The sequence below is a fragment of the Canis lupus genome, chromosome 24 (genome assembly GCF_011100685.1).
Source record: "Canis lupus familiaris isolate Mischka breed German Shepherd chromosome 24, alternate assembly UU_Cfam_GSD_1.0, whole genome shotgun sequence".
Taxonomy (NCBI): domain Eukaryota; kingdom Metazoa; phylum Chordata; class Mammalia; order Carnivora; family Canidae; genus Canis; species Canis lupus.
The window spans coordinates 19,288,020-19,298,981 of record NC_049245.1 but is presented as its reverse complement, the minus strand read 5'-3'; the positions used below and the strand labels follow the sequence as shown (position 1 = coordinate 19,298,981).

Sequence of the window (10,962 nt, the reverse complement as noted above, 5' to 3'; positions counted from 1 at the left end):
CCTGAATGTGATATTTAAATGTCATCTTTTTTTCCCCCCTTGGAGCTACCCTGACTAGATTTGTGATGAGGTTTCATGCTTATTTTTTCCCTGCAGATTCCAGAAACCTGCACAACTAGACAACATGCCATGTGACCAGTTACTCTGGCATGAACAGTTGGACTTGAATACAGCCTCAGCAGGAAAGAAGCATCTAGAATGCATGTGGCTCATGATCAAAACAGAAAAGTGGTTATTTAGATATCTCAATTAACCATATATCCTTGTTACATATAACACTCAGAACTAAATGAAGAGATGAACTTTTTTCTAGAAGCCCTCATTAATGATTAATTTCTAGTGCCACATATGAAGAAAACAATTTTTTTAAGTTTTTATATATTTATTTGAGAGAGAGAGAGAGAGAGGGCACAAGCAGGGGGAAGGGGTTAAGGGAGAGAGAGAAGCAGACTCCCCACTGAACAGGGATCCTGATGTGGAGCTTGATCCCAGGACCCTAGGATCATGACCTGAGCGAAGGCAGATGCTTAACCAACTGAGCCACTCAAGCACCTGAAGAAAAAAAAATTAAGATTTTCTTTATTTTATTAGAGATAGAGAGCAGGGGGAGAGGGAAAGAGTCTTAAGCAGACTCCATGCTGAGTGGGGCTCGATCTCGAGACTCTGGGATCATGACCTGGGCTGAAACCATGAGTCCTTAACTCCTCAGAAGCCCCTCCTATGAAGGAAAATTTGATGTCTTATCTGACATGAAAATGCTGCCTTTGGTCTGGAAAGTCCTCACATGCTTGTTGGCCAAGATGGAAGTGTTCATAGTGGATGTTTAGGAGGAAGCATCATCAACAGTTGCTGAGCCCACGGGACAGGACCTATAGGACTCGCAGATCTAAAAGAAGAATCTACAAGGGGAAAAGAAAAGAGAAAACAAATATGAGTTGATAGGAGAGAGAGAAATGAGAGGATAAGCTAGTACTTTTGTCAGCGTTGGATGCTCTAAGATCTGAGTTGAAAGAGAACCAGAGAATACATTCACCAGAGTAATTCCTTGCTTGCTGTGTGACAGGCGCAAGGCTAACTGTGTCACACGGATGATTACATTTACTCCTCATGGCCCCCAGCCCCCATTTTACAGGTGAGGAAAATGAGGCCAAGAGAGATTATGTAACTTATCCAAAGTCCATACATGGCGTGGCATTTGAAACTAAGACTTTCTGGAGCATAACTACTCAGGACTCTGGGAGTTTTTGCAAGGTATTGAATGACAGATTATTCAAGTTTGGGTAGAAATGGAATTTGGGTGGAATTAAGAAGAAAATAGAAGTTTTTTAGTAAACTGCCAAGAAAAAGATCCACATTAGGCAAGGCTAGACTCAGGTATCAAAGAATTAAAACTGAGGATTCTCTTTTAAAAAAACAAAAAATAAACAAAGTAAGTCTTACAAAGAGTTGGATGTCTTTATAATTATATAGGAAATTCAGTTACCTACTTGTGCATGCAGGTATGAAAGTGTGCGTGAGCAGCCCTCTTGCCTCTCCTTTTGTAATCGGATCAACTCTCCCACCTGCAGAGATGATGAAAGACTAGTGATGTTCTGTTTTCCGGGGAGGAGTGAGGCTGATTCTGGAAAGACTAAAAAGAAACAAGTCTTAATTGGTCAACATTAAAGCTCTAGGAAGGAAGTCAATCTCTCGGATGTTGCCGGGTCTCGTGATTTACCTCCAGCTCATGATATTATCCTGTAAGGTGTGGTGGTGACAAAACTATGACTTGTAGCACCAAAAGGCCATGAAATCCCCCACCCCCCACGCCCATCACCCAGAGAACACAGGGTTTAGCACTTTGGGACCTTGGGAGTTTCCAGAGTAGAGCCGATTGGAGGAACCATTGCTTGTCCTAACAGCCCCTCCCTTAGCCACGTCTTTATGACTGAGACCACCTGGAGCCAGGGACTGGCTGGGAGAAAGAACAGATTCCTAGACTGCACAGCTTGGGAATAATAAAGATCAAAAGTCTCTAGTGCATCACTCCACCTGTCACATGGTAATTGGGGTTGCTTTGGATTCTGGCCAGGGTTGGAAGATTTGCCCTGTGTTTCTTTTACAGGCTTTTTGACCATCAGCCTTTGTTTCTTCTGTTGGGATTGGTCTCAGGATAATCCCAAGCCATCCACTATGGAGCAATCACGGAGTCAGAGGTGGTCAGAAAGTATAGGCATTTAGAGATCATGCAGTCATCACCAAGCGTGTTGTTAAAGCTCCCATAGACGGGAAGCTTGGCTTTAAGCACGCTACAGAGCTGGTAAGACGAAGTCACAAGACAAGTGTAGCTGTAGGAGCACACCTTCCTTGCACTACACCATTTTTTTTTTTTTTTCTGAGAAGCTCCAGGATTTCTTTGAACATTTATTCAATGTTACATCTTCATTTGGAACTGTGACAGAGATTGGAGGTTGGCGAGGAGGATAGACAGGCCATGCAGATTTATAGCGTACCTCCCACCCCACCTCCTCCTGAGGGAAGGTGGCCCAGGGGTCCCCACGACCACCCCCGGGTTTGCTAATTTGTCAGAAGCACTCACAGGCCTCAACCTATAGTTGTATGAATCATGGGAAAGGATACAAAGCAGAATTAACGAAGGAAAAGGTACTCGGGGCAAGTTCCAGAGGAGACCAGAAGCCAGCTCCCAAGAGTCCTCTCCCACCAGCCTTACGCAGGACCTGCTTAATCCCTCCAGCAGCCAGTTGTGACAACACAGCTCAAACGCTGGCTGCAAGGGAAACTCACGGGAGACTTCACATCTAAGATTTGTACTGGAGGCCAGTCAGGGACCTAGTACACACCAAAATCCCAGGCTTGTAGGAGGAAGCCAGGTGTTGAGCACAGACCATGCTGTTGGCACAGAGTCCAGGCACAGTGAGCCCCCTTTGTCATGTCAAGGAAGTTTCCTGTCAGTGCTGGGAACTGGCTGCCAGTCAAGTTCACAGACACCAGCCAAGGGCCAACCTTGCAAAGCGGGTCTTTCTGAGGATAAGCAATCTCGGACCTGCTGTGTCAACACTTCTCTGCTCAGAAAGGAAATCACGTTTCATTCTCGATTCTGTGAGAGCCCAGTGCTGCTGTCAGCAAGGCGACTGTCATCATAGGCGCCAGACTCGCATTCCTAATAGGTGTCCTAGGATGCCTCAAAGCCCGTGTGTCCCAGACTAAGCTCTCATCCCCCACATTCTATGAGTGAACAGCTCCTGCTCTCCTCCCTGCACCAAAGTTATCCTTAACTTCCACCTCTCTTCTACCCTCCACAACTAACTAGTTGCCACGTCCTCCCGTTTGTACTGCATATGCGTCCAGCAACTTCTCCTCATCCCTGTTGCCACTTACTCTAGGGCAGTACTTTCTTTCTTCTTTCTTTCTTTTTCTTTCTTTCTTTCTTTCTTTCTTTCTTTCTTTCTTTCTTTCTTTCTTTCTTTCTTTCTTTCTTCTTTCTTTCTTTCTTCTTTCTTTCTTTTCTTTCTTTCTTTTTCTAGGTCTTTCCCTACAATTACTCGCTCTCTCTGTCTTTGTCCCAGCCGCTATCCATAACGTGCTGCTGCCAGGGTTCTCCTCACCTTTTCTTTTCCTTAAAAACCATTTTTTCCCATTTTTTGTTTGAAGCAGTCTGACTCTCTAAACTGTTTCTTTTACTTGGAAAAGTGATACAGGCACATGATAAAAATTCAAATTAGGAAGGGTATGCAGTTTTCGCAAAGTAAGCTCTCTCACTTGGCATTCCCAGTGTCCTTCCCTGGAGACTGACAGTTTGTTGCATATCCTTCCAGAATGTTCCCTGCCTATACAAGCATGTGTGGACATCCTTAAAACACACAGGCTTTGTACACTTCCCACATGAATGAAAGTACACTGTACACACGGTCCATGCTTTGCTCTTTTTGCTTCATATGTTACCTTAGAAACTTTTCCTTATGTGATCTTTTGCATTTTTCTCTAGGTTCTAGCGTATGAGTATGATTTATGTAAACTGTTCTCTCTTGATGGATATTTCGGTTACTTCTAGGCTCTTGTTATTCTATTTTTTAAAAGATTTTATTTATTTGAGAGAAAGAACACGCGCGACCACACAAGCAGGGGGAGCCCCAGAAGCAGGCTCCCCAGTGAGCAGGGAGTCCAATGAGGGGCTCGATCCCAGGACCCTGGGATCATGACCTGAGCCAAAGGCAGATGCTTAACTGACTGAGCCACCCAGGTGCCCTAGGCTCTTGCTATTCTAAAGAGCTATCCTTGAAGACACAGATCTAATCTCTGTCCTTCCCTGACTCAGGTCTCCCACATAACTTCCACCTTTTACACCTTTACCCCTAACTGAGCCCCAGAGATGCAGATAGATCTGCTTGGGGTTCCAAGTAGAACGGTGATGATGGAACTGGTAAGTGATTACAATTTTTTTATTTAAAAATTTCATATTAAGACAACAATTCTATCATGGCGTAAAATGTGGAATCCTCATGAATTTTGCAGATGGTGGTGGAGGCTTCTTTAAGTGATGCTCCCAGAGCCCCCATGGCACATGTTCTCCTTTCTTCCCTTAGAGGTCATTAGCAGAATGGTCTAGAACCCAAGTCCACAGGATACAGTCAGAACTTTTTGGCACAGGTGTGCCTGCTATTTCTCCCCTTGTGCTCTGTGTTTCGTACATACAGAACTACTTACCATTCCCTATTGCCTTTGCAGGGAAGGTTTCTGTCCTTTTCCATCTGGTATACTGCTCTTCCCTAGAGAAGCAGTGTAACCTGGTGCTGAAAAGCATGTACTCTAGAGCCAGGCCACCCACCTATGCCACCTTTCTAGTTGTGTGATCTTGGGCAAGTTACTTAACCTCTCTGAGCTTCACTGAATGGATTTGTAAAAGGCAAGTACTCAAAGTACCCAGTAAAATTGTAGTGAGGTTTAAGTGGTTTCATATACATAAAGTGCTTACTTAGAACAGCACTTGGTACATAGTAAACACTATATAAAGGTACTACTATTCATGTTATCGTTATTTTTATTATTCAAGATCCAGTTTCCATGATTCTTCTGGGTTCCTTCTTTGAAGGTATTTGCAAGTTACTTACTCTTCCATTTAGGCAATGCTCTCATGGAGAGATGGGACCCTGCCTTATTTATCTTGACAACCCCTCTTTGATACATGGTAGATAATTTGTTGATGTTGTATAGATATTCACTAAATGAGATCATAATTATAACAGTAATGGCCTGAATTCTTACATCTGCTCTCATTTCCTTGTCCTGTAAATTTGTTTATGCAGCAACTGATGATTTTTTTTGTCCTAGGAGGGCTTTTCACATCCTCAGTAGGGTTCATAAGTGAAAACTTCACTGCAAAAACCATTTACATTAAACCAGTGTTTCTCCAACCACGTTTGTGCTCATAGTTATTCTCCAAAAAACAAATTCCAGAAATAAATGTTTGGGAAACACTTGCTTGCACAAAATTGACCATATACCATTACCATCTTCTCAAATCTTTTACTAGGCTAATTTAAGGGTGGAGGGAGAGAATGTGCAATAAAATTAGCAAATTTCTTTTCTTTCCCCAAAGATCTTATCTATTTATTCATGAGAGACACACAGAGAGAGACAGAGACATAGGCAGAGGGAGAAGCAGGCTACCTGCAGGGATCCTGATGCGGGACTCGATCCCAGGACCCCGGGATCATGACCTTAGCCACCCAGGCACCCCAAATTAGCAAATTTCTTAACTCTTTCTGACTAGAGGGCCTTTTTCTCAGAACATTATCAAGAGCTAGTGGGACTAGTTCTATGGAATGTGGTTGATGAAAAACTGTACTAACTTATACCCATTCTCTCTGCATGCAGACTAGTCTGGGGCTTGGCGACTGCGATTATGGGGCCATTTAACTGCCATATGTGGACCCTAGGCCTGTAGAGCATCTGTATCTTTCTCCTAGAACGTTTAGCAAAGAGTAACTGTGGCAGCTCATTTCTCCATTCGGGACAGATTTACGGAGCTTCTGCTGCATGCCCTGACTTTGAAGGAAACAGGACTCTTGCCACCAGAGAACCATCTGGGGGCTGAGCCCAGAGGCCTGGTATGAAGATGGGGGCAGAGCGAGGCCCTCTACTGGCCACACTGGGAGCTCAGACGAGGAAACGAGTGTCTCTGGTCCAGACCTCTCAAGGTATAGGGCGAGAGAGGGGGAGATTGAAGTCTAGGGGGAGGTAATAGAAAACATTCTTTTGTGTTCAAACAGCTAGTTGGAAACAGCCTAGAAGCAGTATTTTTCCACTGCATCTCACTGCCTCTGAAGTTCAAGTGCCTGAATCAGAGAAGCATGCACAAGGATGAGAGTGGCCTGGGAAGAATTTATTTCATGTAGTTTGCCTGGAGGTTCTTAAACTTGTTGAGGGCCATCACAGGTTGGATATCTTTCCCACTTCCATCTGCCTATACATGATCCCAGATCGTATTTATTTATCCATGGGTGTTTGACTTTTAAACAGCACAGGCTTCAAATGCATGAGGCTGCTTCTATGTGGATTTTTTCCCCCAGTAAAATAGTACCGCACTGAAAATGTATTTTCTCTGCCTTATGATTTTAGGGACATCGCATTTTCTCTAGCCTACTTTTTCATGAGAATATAGTACATAATACGTACAGCATACAACATAGGCACCAAGTAACTTTTTATGTTATCGGTAAGGCTTCTAGTCGTCAGCAGGCTATTTAGTAAATTTTTTGAGGAGTCCAGAGTTCTATATTGCAGATTTTTGACTGCACACAGGGCAGCACCCCTCCCCTCTGCATCATTCAAGGGTCAACTGTATATTTACCTTCTTATTGCTTTCATCTTCGGGCATTCTCAGTGAAGATGTTTGTGGCCTGACGTGTACTGCCATCAAAGCAGGGTGCTTGGAGCAGCCAGAGGGCCCTAGCTGCGGTTTGCCAGCCTGAAAACTGGCTGCGGAAGAAAGTGGCCTAGTAAGGGTAGTGCCAGCAGAATGGGAGTGAGTTTGCGGTACTGTGGTTCCTGATGTTCCACATAAACACTAAGCAAACAGGAATGTAATATGCGCACTGCTGATTAGAATGAATAGGCCACCCACTGTTGCCCAGGGCTCCTTACCAGCCACCAAGCCTGCTCAACCAGGGCTCACGGCACGCTCACTGAGGCTCTTGGTGTTTAGTGCCAAGAATTAACACCAACTCTGCAAGATCTCCCTTCCCTCAACACCTCCTCTTGGCCTTCTGAATGAGGTCTGCACATACACTAGGAGCCCCACAGGGGTTCTCTCACCCCGGCCAAGCTGCCTTTCTATCACTCTTCTGACTTCCCTCTGTCCTTGCTCCCACTCTGCTGAGTACATGCCCCATGCTTTCCCCATCCTGAAGTGTCAGCCTACACTGGTCTTGCCCGCTGTGTCTGCTTGGTAAAATCTGATGGCTTCTGCAAGGCCTGTGAACCTGTAAGGTTTGGGTTCAACTGCTCTCTTCCCATCTAGGAGAAGTTCTGCTCCACTGGCTGAATTAAATGGGATTCATCTCATGCAACAGTTCAGGAGCAGGCCCTTTATGGCTGGTATGGATGCTCCATCCTGGGCTCCTTTCAGAAACCAGCTCTCTCTGTCAGCTCTTTTCCACCTGCTGTCATGAGAGCAGCTATAATCTGAGCACTTCCTAAGTTCTAGGCAGGAAGAAAGAAGAGGTAGAAGCTGCCCTCAAAGGAACATGTTTCTGTCTCCTTGACTGGAAAGGAGTCACCTAGCCACCCCCAACTGCAAGGGAGTCAGGGAAGCTCTTTAGCTCTCTAGCCTCCAAGGGCCAACTAGAAGGAAGTTTGAATGGGCTGTCAAGTGATTTAACCTGTTTTAAGTATTACCTCCTCCCTGAAGCCTTTTTCAAGCATCTTAAACTTCCTGTGCTTTTATCTAGCAGGTGTGAACCTTTTTAGAGCCCTCATATTTTGCTTCGTGTTAGGTACTTGCTTAACTTTTCTTCTGGATGATAAGCTTAAGGATGACAAACACACCCTTCACATCCTGGTCCCCCTTGTAGCTGCTTTTGGGTCGATTCATGATTTCTGCCTCTTTCTCTTGTGTCCTTCCTCCTTCTCCCCCTTTCCTGAAATGCACATTAAATAGTCCACCAACGTGTGTTGATTGAAACTGAGTTGAGGGGATCCCTGGGTGGTGCAGCGGTTTAGCGCCTGCCTTTGGCCCAGGGCGCGATCCTGGAGACCTGGGATCGAGTCCCATGTCGGGCTCCCGGTGCATGAAGCCTGCTTCTCCCTCTGCCTATGTCTCTACCTCTCTCTCTCTCTCTGTGTGACTATCATAAGAAAAAAAAAAATTAAAAAAAAAAAGAAACTGAGTTGAATTGGGGATGCCTGGGTGGCTCACTTGGTTAGGTGTCTGACTCCTGGTTTGGGCTCAGGTCATGACCTCAGGGTCATGGAATCAAGCCACACATTTGGTTCTGTGCTCAGCGTGGAGTCCTCTTGGGATTTTCTCTCCCTTCCCCTCTGCTCCTCCTCACCACTCGTGCATGCTCATGTTCACGCTCTCTCTCTCTCAAATAAATAAATAGATAAAATCTTGAAAAAAATAAACTGAGTTGAGTTAGAAGGGAGAATAGTGGTGTGGTTATTGGAAAGGTGTTGGATGTGGGTGTTGGATTAGGTGGCCTGAATTTGAATCTTGCTTTAACTGTGTGATTTTGTATGAGTGGCAAGGCTTTCTTCACCCTAGTTTCCTCATCTGCAAGATTAAGGGATTAATTTAGATGGTCTCAAAGGTTTTTTCTAGCTTTAAGAACTTGAGGACTCAAGGATGGACTTGATTAGCTGCCCGAGGGCACTGCAAGGAGCCCATCCAGGCCCAGTGAGAGCCAATAGAACAGGAAGCACAGAAGTCCAGCACCTCTCACTCGATGAACAGTGTGTGAGTGCAGGCCAAGCCCAAGGGGCCAGATGGTGAATGGCAACATGTAAAAAAGACTGGGTTAAGAAGCTGGAAGAGGTCAGTGAAGAGCAATCTGGGGAGACCATGTCTCAGGAAGCTGGAAATTCTAATCCCCAAATCTTGCAGCCCTCTAAATCTCAAGTCCTGATGACAAGAAGAGGACTCTCATGAAGACCTCCTTTGGGTTTGGGGAAAGTAGAGAGTCTCATGTCTGGCATCTTCTGTCACATGGAATGGTGATGGGTCGGTCACCAGTGTGTCTGTCTACAATTCCCACATGGGATGGGGAAGCAAGACTTATAGGCTAGAGACCCAGGTCTACCCTTGTGTTTCACTGAACAAGTATATTGTCCTCTCTGGGCTTTAGAGCCTATCTATGGAAGCTAGATAGGCACTGGCATACATCACTAATTTTTAGATCGTTAAGACTAGAACAAAAACAGATTAAAAGCTCGAATAGGTTTCTCAAGCAGCAAGCCATCCTCTTGGCAAGAAACACTTCATGACTTGTGGAGGCCTTGAAGCATCTCTGAAGACTCCTGTGGATGCAGGGAAAATCATGAGACTAGGTAACCCTTGAGCTCCTTCCCAGCTCACTGACCATGTGTCTTTTTCTGATGATGGTGACATCTCCCCCAACCCCTCCCCCCACATTTTCCATCTACTATAGTTCGACCCCACCTGGTATTTTTTTTTATAAAGAATGGAGATTTCATTTTATTTTTTTAAAAAGACTTTTATCTATTTATTCATGAGAGACACAGAGAGACAGAGACATAGGCAGAGGGAAAGGCAAGCTCCTTGTGGGAAGCCTGATGCAGGATTCGATCCCAAGACCCCAGGATCACGCCCTGAGCCAAAGACAGACGCTCAACCATTGAGCCACCTAGGTGGCCCCCAATTGGTATTTTTACAAAGAGATAATTGAGTTAAGAAGGTATCATCATAATGCGTGATTTCAGGCTGACTGGTTCCACCTCTACTCTTTGCTTGTTCCTGTCCAGTCCTTGTCCTCCTCATCAAAGTTTTTATTTGTCCTTCTCCACCCCAATCATCCCTTTGTCATTACCACAGACACTCACTCATGAGAAGCAGTGATAAATCCTGCTGTTCCTACCCTGGTCTCCTCTGTATGGTGACTCACAGGGAGGCAGCAAAGCCGATGCTAGAAAGAAATCCTGCACCTGGGTGAGACTGTCGATTCTAGTCGATGCCTCATCCCAGAGCTGGAAATTGCTGACTCGAAAGTCTTATTTTTGTTGTCTCTCAGGGGAAAGACCTTTTGAGGTTGGTTTCATAAGGGACCTCCCAGACCAGTTTCACTAGGGTTCTCCAAGCCGAAATTTGTCATTCTTCTTTCTCCTATTTCACCTTGTTAATAACAGTGACAATGACATGGATACTCAACTCTTATTATTTGCAGTGTCTATTAGGTGCCTGGGCTAGAGACTCCACATCCCTTATCTTTAGTCCTCATATCTTTAGAAAGTAGTGATTAGTGGCCCACTTTGCAGGTGAGTAAATCTCGTGGAAATTAAGTCATTTGTTCAAAGTTTCCAGGCTAGTAAGAAGCAGAGCCTAGACTCAAACTCAAGTCCATCTATTCCGATACTCACATTCTGTCCACCTCCTTATAAAGAGACAGCATGCCATTTCTGGGTATCAAAGCTTTGTGACAATTTTGATAAGCAAGAGGGAAAAAGGGAATGAGCAGAGAAAAAGCTTATAATGTTGAAACTATTATGATGTTACTTGGAAATTGAGAACAGACTGTAAAGTCAAATCTCATTTCTGAGGAGAAACCACAGATCGACACAGGTACAAGCACGTGACTTTGTGTAAGTCTTTTGAGCCCTCTGCCCTGCAAGTCCCTATCTGTGAATGGAAGCATCAGGCTCCCTGTAAGCAGATCATCTGCCTACTTGGAAAATGCAGTCATCTTCTCAAAGATTTGTAAAAATGAATATAAAGCTGATGATGCATAA

General features: G+C 44.7%; 1 long non-coding RNA gene across 1 annotated transcript in view; it reads right to left on the bottom strand.

Annotated features, from left to right (window-relative positions):
- Window positions 1-609: 609 nt before the first annotated feature.
- LOC111092201 overlaps window positions 610-10,962 on the bottom strand; it is a 34,643-nt gene continuing 24,290 nt past the window's right edge. The window contains exons 2-3 of the long non-coding RNA XR_005377366.1: window positions 1,488-1,630; window positions 610-899 (exon numbers count right to left, since the gene is read on the bottom strand). This is a non-coding gene — a long non-coding RNA (uncharacterized LOC111092201). The remainder of the gene's footprint in view (window positions 900-1,487; window positions 1,631-10,962) is intronic.